We start from the raw sequence: 11,915 nt of genomic DNA on the forward strand, positions 1-11,915 counted from the left end.
CATAGGCAATCACAACTTCCCACCAGGTCATGCGAGGGAAGTGGGAGATGATCCAACCCTAAAAATGGCTCAGCTACAATATTAAAAACAAGTATAACAAATGGATTATGAAAATATTAGTAACACTAAATTATCGTAAGCAGCATGCAACTTCCAGTCACCTTCGACATCCATGACCCTCTGTAGATGTTCTTTATAAAGCTTTTCCAAAAAAACTAAATCTTACATGAGCACCTCTTGTGTCAGCTGCCTCCTTTGAGGCATTAGCAAGATCAACCCTTCAAATAGGTGACCATCATCTCGAGGGATTCCTCTAGACCGATCCTTCAACGACTTAGTAAACGTTCCCTTGTGGGAAGATGTATGAGGCACAAGACATCATCCAATGTGATGACCATCTCTCCTATAGGAAGATGGAAAGATGACGTATCTGAATGCCATTTCTCTGCAAAAACCGCCTACATGTCGTGGTTTATGGTAATGTACACAATAAAACATAAATCGGAAAGACCGGAATAGTGGATGAAATTAACGAACTAAGCAATTGTGGGATGTGCCAACTTCAATATCTTCTTGTCGTGGTTTACCAACTTCAAACATGAACACTCATGTAAAAAGAATATCACCATCAATATTTGACTTAATTAGTTGAAAACATATTTATTGCAAAAGAAAATAAATATACATATCCTTCTCATACATGCCTAGCAGCATGGTCTGCATAGATGAGAAGTAAGGAGGTGTCAAATGGGCCTCATGGGCTTTAGGGGCTTCATGTTCTACTGCATCATCTAGGGACTCGTGGCCCCGTGGAGTAGATTCTTGAGAAAGAGTCCGCTACTAGAAGCAAAACTAGATGGTTGGGAACCTCAAAAGTTAAAACTATCAAACGAGTTATCACGTTGTACTGGCACACGGCCGAGCCTAGTCCTGCCAGGGTTGTTTTCATCCATTGCACATGTGTTACACAGAGATGCAGAGAAAAATAGCATGTCATAAAAAATCCACAAATTCCATAAATTCAACCAAATTTCAGACTGAGTCAAATCTAGAGATGCGTCTCCGAAGAAAGTTCAGAGAATATTACGAGATGTCTCTCCAATCAAACCTGTAAATCTCAGTCATGGCAAAAGCGCCATTGTTTCCCTAACCCTCCAAAAATATGTAAATGCATGTTCTTGTAAGCTACCAGTTTTGTTTACACTACTATCTAATGTACTCAAAATAACTAATGTAGCTTAAACAACTAACTACAAATCAAAACATAAAAATATATAGAATTTTGAAACACTTACCTAATCAAAATGCTAAGAAGTAGAAGGTTGATTGTATGATATTCTTGGAAGGAGGAGAAAGAGCTCCAATGGTAGAAGTTTTTTAGGAAGAGAAGCTTGAATGGGACAGAGATCTCAAAAGCTTGAGAGGGTGATAATTTTTTTTAGAAAATGAAGAACGAGAAAAAAGGAAGGTCTAGCGTGAGGATAGCAAACAAAAGCGTGCGGAGACGCATCACCAGACCACCCACTAATTTTTGAATAAATGGTATTTACAGAGATGCGTCTTCGATCGTACCTTTTACTCATATGGAGATGCATCTCATGATTAAATTTTGGCATAATTTGGTGCCTCATCAATTTGATCTGAGAAATGGGCTAAAAAGGTGTGTTCAAATATACATCTCTGGATGATGGGGGCAGTCATGACTTTTCATAGTGGTGAGGGAAAATATATAAGGGCGGAAATAGCAACCCTGTTATTTTATTGGTATAACTTTTTATTATGTATTGATTGATTTGACATGTTTTATAATACCATATTAGATTTCTATTTGTACTATTAGTATTTATCTCTAATCCAATAAAATTTTGAAAATTTCTCTTGCATTGTTCGAATTTTAAAATTTTGATGCACCACACTATACAAAAAAAACAAGTTCATCATAAACACACCCAATGCTATAATATATATGACCTGGACATGGTCTCTAGTTACAACCTTTAGATATTGAAATTAAGATAAATCCTTTAAAATAATACGGCCCTTCTTTTCGTCCCCATTCTCTAACATTTGAAATCAAAAGTAAAAAATCCAACATCCACCAGGGGAGAAGTTTCAAAAATCTCTCAATTTCTACTCTTTCTCATTCAAACTAAAAACCTTAATCATGTTCGGTCATTTATATGTCACATTTAAAGGATATTCAGTAAATTTTGCATCCTCACCTTACTTTTTTCTGATTTTAATGCATGTAATTTCTTCCTAATTTTTTAATTCAACTACACTATATTGTATCTAGTAGAAATGTCATGTCACTTTAGTCATACTTTAATTTGGTTTGAGTTTGGGACATTTGAGAGTTAGGATTTTGTTCCATTCATGAGTATGAAATGGATGTAGTTGGAAAACTAATGACCTTGAAACAATGGTGTTGATATCCGTCGCGACGGCGTGGGGTGGATCTGCATGATTAGCACTCCAATGCCTAAGTCACTTCAAGGTTCAAGATGAGTGGAGTGAAAAGTGAAGATCAAATAATGTACCTTGCTTTTGCTGGGGAACAAATTTTATACCTTGAGTCAAGCAGAGTAAATTTGAGGAGAATGGGGCCTTAGATATTTGGGACTTTGGCCGACTCATAATACTTGTCCCAAGGCTTTGTCGACCACTGAGTGGGTTGGGGAAGCCTTTAGTGATATTGGTCGGCTTCTAAGGATATCTACCGACGAACAAGAAATGAAACACTTAGAATCGGTTAAAAAAGGTAGTGGATGACAGGAGCATTAAATGCTTCCTTACCATCGCAATGTTTCATCACCTGCTCCCAGCATGCCACCATAGGGAAGAAGACTAGGGAATATTCCCCCTACTTAGGGGAGTATTTTTATCATTTCTTTCTACTGGATGGTGTGGTTTGAAGACTATCCTTGGATTGATATCTTGCCTTTAATCTGGATTGTTGATATTTATTAATTTCTCTATAAAAAATGAGTTTTTCCGCCAAGGTTCCATTTTACTCTCTTGCTACTCCTTTATGGTCACCTATTTTTAGGCTATTAATCATTGCCTTCCTAGCTCCAAATTTAGGTTTCCACCGTGATCCCCTTTTTCTTCACACATGTATGTTATTGCCCCTTCTTTAAGAGAAGGGGGTTATCACCCTTTTAATCTCTAGGGGTCAATCCTTTATTACAGACCTATCATCACTTAATCGCTGAAATTATTTGTAATGCAGGTGTATGATTCGGCCATTCTGATGAAAATAATTGTGGGGGATTATTCCTGGGTAGATCCATTACATTTTGAAACGCCTTATAGCTACACCCAAAATAACGATGAAGAAAAAGGTTCCTTTTGAAGTGGGGTCTTCTCCAAACTGGGCAGTCTCGATAATTCCCTATAGACAAAAAGGTGTGTCATAATTTTGAAGGGCGTTCTATCCCCTTCTACTCATGTATCTTTAAGAAGTTAGGTGTACAATTTCCTTTTATAGTCTTCAAAAAGGAAGTGCTGAATTATCTTTGTGTTCCTTAGTTGCAGCTTCATCCCTATGTTTAGGGCTTTGTGAGGGTCTTCCAATATTGGTATGAGTACTAGTCAAACATGTTCTCGGCTTCCATGATTCTCTTTTTTCACCTTCTCGAACTTAATCCTTCCTCAAAGGGTCGCGGGGTAGACTCATTTCTCTTTAACGGATAAGAAACAAGATCTTTCATGTGTATACTGACAGTTAAAAAATTTCAAAGGGAATTACATCTTAGTTAATCCCATTTCTCCTTTTGCCCATGATGAGTTATGCGCCTTCCTCTCCTCTACTTCTTCCCCGGCAGCTTGTACCAAACAAAGGAGGCGATTTTGGTCCTCATATCATTTCTCCTAAAAAGTTTAAAAAATACTTCATCTCATATGATTCCATCACCGATGCAGAGAAGGCTATGAAAGAGACATTGCTTTCCTTTTATGACTAGGAGATATACTATCGAGATATTCTTAAAGTGAAATATGCATATTAGAGGAAGATATTTTTTAGTATAGCCCATGTCCTAGCTTTATTTGGATTCTACGATCTTGAATATTCTCCTACTAGCTAATTATCTTACTCTTTCACATATGATCTCAAAAGGAAAGATTCCCCGAATGTCAATGCATTGTATGTGCTAGATGTTGGGGCTACTTTGGTTGTATCGGTGTCTTCAGAGGGTCGGATAAGGAAAAATCATGATTGGCCCGCTAACACAGACTAGGGAAAAACTATCATCCGGGGAAGTCCTGCAAAGATAAAAAGGTCAAAATAACCCGGGTTTGCCTCGAGTATCCATTTGTGAGATGTTATTTTCCCATTGCCCCTTGTGCTGGTTGGTCGCTTGCCTCGAACTGTGACTGAGATAAAGAGTTGTTCATCGACCAATGATTGCGCCTAGGTTCGACAGCTTTCAGGATTCAGAAAATCTAATATGCTGGAAAAATCAGCTTACCAGGTGTTCCGGATGACTTCAATTCGAAACTAGATTGTCGTTGGTCACAAGAAGCTTTTGTTCTCCGAAACCTCTTCTAAAATAGCCAAGGATTCAAAGGCTCTTTATAATCTGGTTCAGGTGAAAGTGGTTAGCTGCGAGAAGGAATGTTCCCACTGCATAGCCGTCAGGATGAATTTAAACATTTTGGGTCCCCTGCAGCTTTGGATGGTCGCGTAGCTAAGCATGACAAGCTGCTCGAAGAGAAGAATCAAGATGTTTGTCAGATGGGACTTAAGTCGGGGACTTCATCTTCTGTAGCACATGGCACCAGGTTGGAGCTTAAGAAGAAAAGGATTGGCCAAACTAAGGTTATGGGGGCTCTCCGAGGGGAATGGGTCACCTTGAGTGAACAGTTGCATGACCTTTTCGAAGATGACCTGAAGAAGCCTCATTTCACAGTGTCTTGAGCAAGATGGAGTCTCTGGTGCTTTGTCTCCGAGCTTTTTGTGATTCTTTCTCCCTTGCATGAGCATGATCTTCTTGTAACCTATTATTTAATGTATCAAACAATATTTGTCACACTATACTTTGTTATCATTAGCTTTAATGTATGTGTGCATTATGTTTAGCGTTTTTGATCCTCATACTTGCCCCCAAGATATGACTCGGATCGAGGTGGGCGTCTCCTTGATCCACCACATAACACCTTTGGATTGGTTAGATCCAAATGGGGGAAGGGTGCGCTTGCTATACAAAAATGCATGTAATCTTTGGCTATGCAGAAATACATGCAATATTTGGCTATGCAGCAATGTGTACAGTCTTAGGCTATGCAAAACAAAGATTTCTTGTTAAAGTTAGTAGGAATCAAAGTCGATTACCACATATGGCACCACTCTTCCGCGAGGGAACCACAAACTTAAGATGGACTAGTGATTGGACTTTCGACGTGGTACACTAAGCTTTCTGGTAAGGAGTCGCTGTGTATGCAAGGTTAACATTCCAAAACCCAAGTTAGTGAGAAAATGGGAAATAATAACTGGCGACATAAGATGCTTTTTTTTCTCCACACTGGAGCCTTCTTATCTTTATATAACAAAGGTGGTTATAACAATTTCACGTGGAATGCGACATACTATGCTGGGGACCGTCTGATTTATCTAGACAGTGTGTGACGAGCTAGGGGTTGAGATCTTCTATGCTCAAGTGTATTGAGGTCCTCCTTTCTATTGTGTAGTTCTCATATAACTTTTAATCTTTGGTCTCCCTTACCAAGCATTTTGGGCGGCCCAAAATATTATTATATAGATTACAAATCCGGCTAATTGAAAAAAGTTATCATTATATTTTTTAGTGACTGAATTATAGAAAAAAATTTAGGTTTACTGAAATTTTAGTTAATTCTAAAGAGATGAAAGTTCAAAAAAATTATGGATTATCGTTGAAGATATTAACACCCCCATTGAAGCTATTAACACTTACAACCTCATGTATTACCAATGCTTAATTGGTTGTAATAGTGCTTACTCTTTTTTAAAGAATTGGATTATTTTTATTTGAAAAAAATCACTCATTCACTTTTTAGAGTTTTAATAATCTTTTGATGAAGATCTGACGTCCATTAAAATAAAGATTTTTAATTTCAATTCTATAATTTAAATAACTAAATTTATTTAAATATTTCGATTATGATCTAATTATTATTAATGAAGGTTGAGAAAACACTTAGAAGGGGGAGTGAATAAGTGGGTTTTAAAAACTTTATGAAGGAAAGATAGTCAGAACACAGTTATGTTTATCCTGGTTCACCTTCTCAATAAGGCTACCTCTAGTCCACCCTCAACAAGGTGATTTTCCTCTCTCAACATAGGTCTTAATCCACTATAATCAGAACCTGATTACACTTGCACGACCAACTGCCGTGACTCACAATACAATGCACGAGCCAAACTGCTGGTGACTAACAATCCCGCACAAGCCAACTGCTTGTGACTAACCAATCTTCTAAGACTCAACTAGTCCTATACTTCTTGAGACTTCTGACCCAGCCGGTCTCTCAAGTACTCAGTTACCACGTAACTTCTGTTGATAGTGTATAGTTTTGCTTCTAGAAAGTTGTAATCGCAACAGTGATATTTTACTAAGATTAAGTACAGTATAATGAACTCAGAATATGAATAAGAAAATTTAGCTTCAGAGAGTTTTTCTTCACACTTGATGATTTATCAGAGTTGCAGCGTTCTTGTGTGTTCTTTCTTGTTTTCTTCTATTTCGCTCGCTGTGTGTGTGTTATCTTTTCTTCAAACGATCATGAGTATATATAGCTTCAGAATTTTTGACCGTTATCTCCAAAGCTTGCATTCAGCATTAAATAGTTTGCGTGTTGTCTTTGCTTTTGTTGTCTCCAAGAATTTGCATGTGGATAGATTCTTCAATCAACCTTGGGAATTACGCTTTTGGAGTGTTATAGCCAATTTACTAATGATTATGTCTTCAACGTTTTAATTTGAATCAATCTGCATAACCTTCTGTTCAGTCTTTGTTCTTCAACTTCTGTTGTGAATGTGTTTACAGTGTTCTGGTGTAATATCAGAAGTTGCTTTCAGCTGTGATAATTTGAATCATTCCTTATAATCTTCTGTTCAGCCTTGTTCTTCAACTTTTGTTGTAGATATGTTTGTAGCGTGCGGTATCAGTTGCTTTATGACTTGTGTTGTGTTTCTCTAGCTTCAAGATCTCATTGCTGGTACTGGTACATCTTCTGAAATTAGAACCATATGATTAGATTACCATGTTTGCTTTATACAAAATTTGTTTGCTTGTTATTATCAAAACACTAAAATATAATTAAAACCAAACTATGTTCTAACAATCTCCCCATTTTTTATGATGACAAAACATTTATGTTCTAAAGCAAAATTTTGTATAAGAAAATTAATCTCCCCCTGAGATGTATAATCTCCCCTTGAAATAAATATTAGAGAGAAATATGATGGATAACTTCCCTGAATAATTTTCTTCTTGACTTGATCTTTCAGAAGATTGATGGATGTGGTTGTGTATACGCGCATCTTCACAGAAGTTCTAAATATATATTCCTGCATTCCTTTTTTACAACAGAAACTTCTGGAGTTCAAGTTAAAGAGATTTTATCTTTGATTTGTAGTATGGGAAATATAATCCCTTGTAAATAACAAAGTAAAAAAAACTCTTGTAAATTCCTTAATTCATATATATATATATATATATATATATATATATATATATATATATATATATATATATATATATATATATATATATATATATATATATATATATATATATATATATATATATATATATATATATATATATATATATATTAGCTCTACATACAAACAAATTTAATAATTAAAGAAAATAAGATAATTGAGATAAAATGTAATATATTTATAATTTTTGTACAAAAGAAGTGTTAATAAAAAAAACTCTACAAAATCTTAAATGTAAGAAAATGTTTATATAGCACAAATTACAAGTACATTATTTTTTATTAATATGGAATATTTCATAAATACACATTGGTTAAAACTACGTGCATAATAATTTTGTAGGGAGCAAAACATGCAACTTTTTTTATAGGGACCAAAAACAAAATTTACTTATTTATAGGGACAAAAACATATTTAACCTAACTATTTAATAAGAAAATGAAAGAATTTTCTATAAAAAATGAAAGACTTTAGTTTTTCAAAAATAAATAATATTCTTATCGTTCCTTTTTAAGTGTTATTTTTTTCTTTTTACACATACCCAAAAAACTAATAATTGTTGTTACTTTTTAAACAATAAATATTTTTTGTCTATAATAGCCTCAATTTTTTGTTACTTTATTTACTTTTTTCTGTTTCTATAATAAAGGACTAGGGGTAATTTTGATAAAATAACAATCATTACTATTTTGAACTTTGAAATGACACTTAAAAAGGAACAAATTTTTCTTTTAAAAGTGACACTTAAAAAAGAACGGGTGAGTATACACTATGAAATATAATACATTATATATTTACGAAAACAACAACAAAAACAACTAAGCTTTATCCCGTTAAGTGAGGTCGGCTATATCATTCAACTTTCACCATAATATTCAATCAAGGACCATGTTTCTATCCAAAACATTAATCTCGAGATCTTTCTTAATAACTTTTGTGATAGTCTTTCTAGCTCTTCTCCTCCTATAATTGTTTGTCTTCTCTCCATTTGGTTTATTCTCCCTTGCTATAGAGTCTATCGGTCTTCTCTTTACGTGTCCTAACCACCTAAGTTTATTTTCCACCATCTTCTCCTTTATAGGGGCTACCACTACACTCCCTCTAATATTTTCATTTCTAATTTTATTTTGTCAGGTCTTACCACACATCCACTGCAACATCCTCATCTCTATTACACTAGCTTTATTCTCCTGTTGATTCTTAATCGTCCAACATTTTATCCCGTACAAAATCCCAGGTTTTTACCGCAGTTTGACAAAACTTTCCCTAAAACTTGATTGGTACCTTTGTATCACATAAAACACTTGATGCCATTCTCCATTTCAACCACCCAGCTTGAATATAATGGTTTACATCTCCTTCTATTTCTCCATCATTTTGTATTATATATCCGAGATATGTAAACTGTGTGACTTGAGGGATAATACGATCGCTAGGTTGGAAACGCTTCTTCTTTTGTTAAACCTACATTCCATATACTCTGTTTTACTTATGATTAGGCGAAAACCATGTGTTTCTATAGCTCATCTCAAAGTTTTCAACCTCTCATTTAAATCATCCTTTGACTCGACTCTAAGAAGGACTATATCATCTGCAAAAATGATGCATCTTTGTGCTAGCTCATAAATGTGTTCTATGAGTACATCTAAAAGTAAGATAAAAAATGCAGAGGCTTAGAGTTGAACCTTGATGCAAACTAATTGTAATGGGAAAATTATATATCTCTCCACTTTGTGTCTGCACACTAGTTGATACCCATTTATACATATCTTGGATAGCTCGAATATATGCAATCTCTCTAGGCACTCTATCATATGCCTTATCTAAGTTAATAAAAATTAAGGGTAGATCTTGTTGGTCCATCTGATACTGCTCTATTATATATCATAATGGATAAATCGCTTCCATGGTCGACCTTCCAGGCATAAATCAAATTGATTCATGGTGACTTCAGTCTCTTCAGTCTCTTTTCTCATAACTTCATGATATGACTCATAAGTTTAATCCCCTATCATTCGAATAATTTTGTATATCCCTCATGTTCTTATAGACTGAAGCTAAAATGTTTCTTCTCCATTCATCCAACATGCGCTTTGACCTCATAATTTCATTAAAGAGTTTGGTGAGCTACTCAATACCTCTATTTCCACAAATTTTTCACCTTTCAATAGGTATGTGCTCTGGTCCAATCGGCTTATTGTTATTCATTCTTTTCAACACTTCCTTTATCTCATGTTTTTAAATTTGATTGTAATAATTATAGTTCTGATCCTCTTCTCTAATGTCGAGTCTACTTGAGTCCGGTGAAGTATCATATCCTTCATTAAATAGGTTGTAGAAATATGTCTTTCACATATCCTTTATATATTTTTCCTGAACCAAGAATTTTCCTTCTTCATCTCTAACACACTTCATTTGATCCAAATCTCTAGTATTTATTTCTCTTCCCTTAGCAAGCCTATAAATAGATTTTTCTCCCTCTTTGGTTCCTAGAGATAGGTATAATCCGTCCAAAGTTTGAGTTCTTGCTTCACTCACCGTCTTCTTGATCTCATTCTTAGCTTTCTGGTACTTTTCTCAAGTTTCGACATTTTTACACCTAGACCACTCTTTAAAACTGTCTTTTTTTACTCTAAATTTACTTTGGGCACTTTCATTATGCCACCAAGATTCTTTAATCCTAATTCAAACACTTCTTGATTCACCCACGTCTTTTTATCCACTTTTCTAATCTCTTGGGCCATCTTATTCCCCATATCATTTTTATTTCCTTGTGGTTGTCCGAATCCTCCATCCAAAATCTTGAAATGAAAAATTCCTTGCTTTTCACCCTTTAAATGTCACCACTTGATATGTGACGTTACCATATGACTTTTCTCTTTGCTCTCACCTTAATTCTTACATCCATAATAAAAAAAATCTACGTTGGATAGTTAAGCTCTCTCTCAGAATAACTTTAGAATCCAAGCAAATCTTCTTATCATACTTCCTAATAAGAAAGAAATCTATCTGCAAACATGTCACCCCCACTTTTATATATGATGAGATGTTCAACTGTTTTCCTAAACCGTATGTTTGTTATAGTAAGATCTAAACCCGACGAAAACTCCAAGTTAAATTCACCCTCCACATTCACCTCCCTTACGTGAAACCCCCAATGCACTCTCTCAAAACATCTTGATACGCTACCTCCATGTCCATTAAGATCCCCCCTAGGAAAACTTCTCTCCTTGGGGTGTATCCTGAAGGAAACCTTCTAAATCCTCTCAAAATTTTACCTTAAGGTGTTCTGCTAACCCAATCTGGAGTGAGTGTGTAAGTACTAATAACATTAAATCTATCTTGCTCCACTACAAATTTCAAGACTATGATCTCCCTCTCTTTTCACATCCACAATATCCTTCTTCCACTCCTTGTCCATAATCCCAACCTCATTTTTCAATCTAACTTTTCTGGCGTACCAAAGCTTAAATCTCGAATTTTTTAAATTCTTTCGCTTTTTCACCTGTCCATTTTCCATGATCCAAAACGAATCATCCTCTCACGAACTAACTTCTTTACCCACACTAATTCAAGAAAGTGTGGGAACCCTTGCTTATTTTTCACTACATCCGGGTGGCGACTCTTGCTCTTTTGACATTGTACTCGAGTCATATTGTGTATTGCTTGCGGACAACGACCTAACATTCACATTATTTCGTAGTTGATCCATGTCATAGAGATTCAATAAAATCTTACGTGATTGTCGACTGCCTACACAACCTTCTCCTTTAATCCAAGTTTGGGATCGGCTATGTATAGTAAGGAATATTTACCAAAACACAAGAAAAAATGGTGTGTAGGAATTTAAAGTTTTTTAAAAGTCAACCATTTATTATTTGAAAAATATACGAAGAATTGATAAGAAATTTTACTAGCTTGGACACAAAACCAAAAACAATCATAGTTCAAACCAAAAATGAAATTTCTTAAGACATTTTTTGAGAAAACAAGAGAACATTCGATTAAGAGTAAAGAAAATTTTGATATTAATTAATGTGGTGTTAGACCAAGGACGTCATACCAAGTGCGTCTGACCAATTATGTAATTTTTCCAAATCAGGTCCTAGAAAAGGTTCTAGGAACTCAAGAACATAGACCTGTCCTAGGTAAGTACCTAGTCAGAGTCAATAATTGAAAGAGGAGCATCAAATCACATAGCGAATAA

This window comes from Vicia villosa, linkage group LG6 (genome assembly GCF_029867415.1).
Source record: "Vicia villosa cultivar HV-30 ecotype Madison, WI linkage group LG6, Vvil1.0, whole genome shotgun sequence".
Taxonomy (NCBI): Eukaryota; Viridiplantae; Streptophyta; class Magnoliopsida; order Fabales; family Fabaceae; genus Vicia; species Vicia villosa.